The 4,671-nt window shown below is 62.0% G+C and overlaps 2 non-coding genes across 2 annotated transcripts; both read left to right on the forward strand.

The window, feature by feature from the left end:
- The first annotated feature begins 2,060 nt into the window (after positions 1-2,060).
- Positions 2,061-2,132, forward strand: TRNAE-UUC (transfer RNA glutamic acid (anticodon UUC)). Its single transcript has one exon. It is a non-coding gene; the product is annotated as a tRNA-Glu (tRNA).
- Positions 2,133-3,204: 1,072 nt separating this feature from the next.
- Positions 3,205-3,367, forward strand: LOC118931737 (U1 spliceosomal RNA). Its single transcript, XR_005032482.2, has one exon. It is a non-coding gene; the product is annotated as a U1 spliceosomal RNA (small nuclear RNA).
- The last annotated feature ends 1,304 nt before the right edge of the window (positions 3,368-4,671 follow it).

A 4,671-nucleotide genomic window follows, 5' to 3' on the forward strand; every position in this document is an offset into this window, starting at 1 on the left:
CATATGGGTGGGGACTTGATAATATGGGTAAATGTAGTAACCACATTGTTTTTTCCTGTGAAACATTCATAAGAGTGCATATCAATCCTACCTGATAATAAATAGATAAATAAATAACCACCATACTTCAATCTCCTAGACCCATTAGGTTCGACCACCACCTGTGCACCTGAGAAAGTGCAATTAATTTTTAAGGGGATGGGAGGGGAATGTGACCATCTCAATAAGAGTTGCTTTCCTTACTGTAGTGGTTTTCCTTCGTGCTTCCCATCAGATCGATCCTTCCCTCAAAAAAGAGCAGTTGGGAAAATAAAAAGTATTCGGTTGCCTCCCTGGGATCCACGGAAACCTGGTACAGGGAAGTTCAAGTACTACCGGCTGGGAAGGCTGGGGATTGCCCATTCACCGGCACCCGGGCCGGGCCGTCGCTGTCCGCTTTGTCTGTTTGGCAGACTGGAGACAAGAGACCCCCACTCAGCTTCACCAGCCGCGGAAGGACGCGGTTCTAGAAGAGGTCGACTTCACGGGTAAGTCTAGATCCTGAACCCTCATCGGATTTTTCTTCTCTTCCGCCTACCCGGTAAGAGAGGGTTCGCCGCCTTTCATTCCCCTCAGGACCCTCTCGGGGTCCCTCGTGGGAAGGACTGCAGGAAATTTCAGCTGGTTTCCCCCAGGTGTCCCTCCGGGTCTGGGCGTCTCGGCGGAGCTCAGGCCGGCCCAGGACGGGACTTCCCGCTGCTGGGACCAGGGGGAGCCCGGGAGGCTGCGCGTGCGGGCGTGGAGGTCGGGCACCACAAACAAGCGGCGTTCTTCCCCGTGCTGGGGACACCTGCTCCTCGGGGATGCCCGCGGAAGCCGAATAGAGAGGCCCGTGAAGCTTCTCTGCAGGTTGAATCCAAGGTGGTGTGGAGTTCCACAAGGGGCGAGGGGGACCTCGACGCGGCGCACCCAGCCCTCCTCCTGGCTGGCCCGCGTGGGTGGGGGCCCAGGGTTAAATCCACCCCTGTGCCCTGATCGGGGGAGTGGTCTGCACAGGTTCAGAGACCAGGAACAGCAGGGACTGTGCACATCGCTGGTTCTCAGTCGGGGGAGATTTGGGCCCCCACCCCCCGCCCCCGCGCTGTGACACTAGGCCTCGCCTGGAGGCGTTTTTGGTTGTCACGACTGGGGGAAGTGGGAGAGGAGGGAGAGTTTCCCCCTGGCGTCTAGTCAGCAGAGGCCAGGGATGTCACTGGACATCCTGTCCTGCAAGCCGCGGGCGCAGCCCTCCCCCAGCGAGAAAGATCCCATCCAGAATAGCAGCACTGCGGAAGTTGAAAACGCCTGCTGTCGGTCAACGTCCACACACTTGACAGCGGAGAAAACACGAGTTCCCGACAGACTGGTTGTGGCGTCTGAGGAAAACTCCGGCATCCGAGAGAACTCGTAAGATTCTGCCTGGCCTGAGCTTGAAGAAGGATGGAGTTGCCGGGAACCGCCGGCGCGACAGGGTGTACGGGGAACCTCCGCAATCCCGTCCAGGGCCGCCGAGCCTTGCTGAAAAGCGTTTTCCACCCACGCCGACTGCGTTCCCGCATCCCTCAGAGTCCTTTATGGTGTTGGGCATTGGGGTCTCTCCCCGACGGCTCTCCTTCCGCCTCCTCCCGGCAACCTCGTCCGCTCCCCGGCCCCGCGCGGTCTCCTTCGGTCACGCGCGGCTGCCTCGCCTCGCAAAGTCGCATCTCCAGGGCAGTTAGGTCCGCGGCGCGGCGCGGCGGCGGGTACCAGGCAACTCGCGCCGGGGGCTTGTGCGTCTGGCGGGTGTGGCGGGCGCTCAGTGCGTCACCTGCGGGCTCGCTTTTGGAGAAAGCAGGGAAGGGCCGGTCTTAAGAGATTCCTGGGACGAAGGGCAGCCTCTACCCGCAGCCACAAACACCGTCGGACGCCCAGACCTCCCGGGGTGGGCGGTTGGGAGGCGGGAGGTGGGAGGTGGGAGGCGAGGGGCGGGGGGGGGGGGGGGGTGCGCGGAGAGACATGTCAGTATGATTTTAAAGAAAGAGGGGAGGAGCTGGGCCACCGTCTCCCTGGTGGTCTAGTGGCTAGGATTCGGCGCTTTCACCGCCGCGGCCCGGGTTCGATTCCCGGTCAGGGAACTGTCTTTTGCGTGGCCGACCCGCACCCAGGGAATCTTCCTTTCCACTCCTGCGTGTTGCTGCACGTGGCTGTGGTCCCCTCACCGAGTCTTCAACTGCCGCGGTCGAGGGCGAACGTCCGCCGGCCGCTTCTTCGGGCACGAGGCTCTTGCGTATCTCCATGACGGCCTCCTGCAAGAGGCTTTAGGGGGCTGTCAAGCATCTTGCTCAGGTTCAGATCCCTGTGGGGCTGCCCCCAAGCCCACGCTCTTTGCCGCCCCAGGGGCGCAGGGCATGCTGAGAGCCGCCTCCGAATAACAGAGCCGCCACGCCCGGGCGTGCGGTTCCTGCCTACCCTGCAAACGCGCCGCTCGGCCCAGCCTCCCCAGCCTCCCCAGCCTCCCCAGCCTCCCCAGCTCCGTGCGCAGATGAAATGCTTCTGCGGCGTTCACAAAGGCCGCCTGGAGGCGAAACCTGCGAGGGCTGAGAGCAAGGTGAGCGGGGAGCGGTAGGTCTGGTCCCCGAGGGCCCGAGGGCTGCCCCGCGTGTAGATGAAGTGGTGTAGAGAGGTGATGGTAGCGGACCCAACAAAGGCAGCGTGTGCAGTATGCACAAAATGGAAACTGTTAGCGCTGCCAGAAGCAGAGGGTAGGAGTAAAAATCAGCACCCGAATGTCAAAGCAGTGGTACCACAGTCAAATGGTACCGTAGTCAAATTCCACGACGGCTGTTGCGTTTAAACCCTGTAGACTCTACCAGGCACTGGGCACGTTTTCCCTTTTCCCTTCGACACTCGCTCCGCAGACCTATCGGGATGCACGCTGTGCCCCCCGTGAGGCAAGAGAAGAGCGGGCGAGACCCGGGGAGGGGACGTGGACCGAGCCCCCAGCGGAGGCCGGTGGCGTCAGCGGGCCGGGGGCAGCGCGGCGGAACGGCGGTCAGTCTGATGCGCCGTGCGCGCCGGGACGTCGCTCGAGTCCCTGTTCGGAGAGCGGCTCGGAAGGACGGCCAGGGCCAGGTGGAGCGCTGGACGGTGACTCTGAGTGAACGGTGGAGGATGGGAGGCCGCACTGCGCTTGCAGGGAATGCGCTCGTGCTTACCTGGCAGGGGGAGATGCCATGATCACGAAGGTGGCTTCCCCAGGGACGGGCTCGTCCACTGCACCGGACGTGCTGACGCCTGCGATTTCGGAACAAGTGGGAAACCCGACGGCGCAGTGTTTGTTAGCTGGGGATCGCGTTCGCGCTCTCCCCGGGTGTCCCTGGGCTCAAGAGAGACGACGTGTTTTCCGTGGTGCCCTACTGGCTCTGCCGGCCACGCCTCCAGTCTGTCCGAGAGGTGCCATCTCCTCCCGCCCGGCGTCTGGCCGTGGGTCTGCGGGAGAGTGCGGGAGACGTGGCGCCGAGGCCTCTGGCTCCACAGTCGCTTTGGGGCCAGGTCGGAAGAACACAGCCCTCCCGGGAACAAGGGGACCCCAGAGGCCCGCTGTCGCAGCGAGGCTCGCGGCTCCGGCCGGGGCTAGCCAGCTGCTGCGCGCCTCTCCCTCCTCTTCCGCCGCAGCTGTGTCCTTGGAGACAGTAAGCCGCCGCCTCCCCCACCCCCACCCCCACCCCCACCCCCACCCCCACCCACGGAAATGACCCAGCCGCCTCCCCAGTGTTTGCAGAGGAAGTCGGGTCAACGTTTTCGCACCACGGCAGGACAGGGACGCAACCCGTTGCCTTGCTGCTTTGTTCTCTCGGCCCGGCCCTTCGAGGGGCCCGGCTCAGGCGCCTGGATTCCGAGCTCGTCGTCGAGAGGCCTGCACGGTCGCCACCGCCCACGGAGCTGGCCAAGTTGGCGTCCCTCCCAACTGCTTATCAGGGAACAGCAGGCATAGACTCCCGTATAGGCTCCGCTCTTCCGCAGAAGAGACACTCGGGTAACGATCCAGCAGAAGCCGGGGCTCTGCGCGCTGGACCACTTCCCAGCGACGCTTCCGTCAGCCCATCCTTCCCTCTGAGCGCCTTGGAGAGACGAGAAATGGTCTACGGTGATGCGCCCTGCAGCATCTCACCTGAGACAAGAGCGAAGGAGGCAGTCGCGACGTCTGTGGTCGCTGAGAGGCTGTGGAGCAAGGGTGCCCGTTCTTCACCCGGGTTATCCAGATGCTTGCGACGCCTCACCTGCGGCCCTGCCCCCGCTCCCCCTCCACCCCGCCCCCCACCTGCTCCGCCTCTTCGCGTTCTGCCCTGGCCTTCCTCCGGAGCCTACCTTCCTTTTGAGCGGCGGAACCTCTCAGCCTCCGCGACGGGAGTACATATTTCCTTGGCTTGCTCTGAGCGTCAAATAAGGAAATGCGTGTACAAGTGCCACAAATGCTCAGTAATTGTGATCTCTTATTATTTTCCATCAGTAACATCGTCCGAATCGTCAGGATTGCCTAACTTTGAACAACGCCGTTTTCGTTGTCGGAATAATACGAATATACATTTATACGTTACCTGATTGTTGAGTAACAAATTGGTTCTGCTGTTTTATTATCAAAACGAGCGCCGCAGAGAATATTCTCACACACAT

This window comes from Manis pentadactyla, chromosome 4 (assembly GCF_030020395.1).
Source record: "Manis pentadactyla isolate mManPen7 chromosome 4, mManPen7.hap1, whole genome shotgun sequence".
NCBI classification, from domain to species: domain Eukaryota; kingdom Metazoa; phylum Chordata; class Mammalia; order Pholidota; family Manidae; genus Manis; species Manis pentadactyla.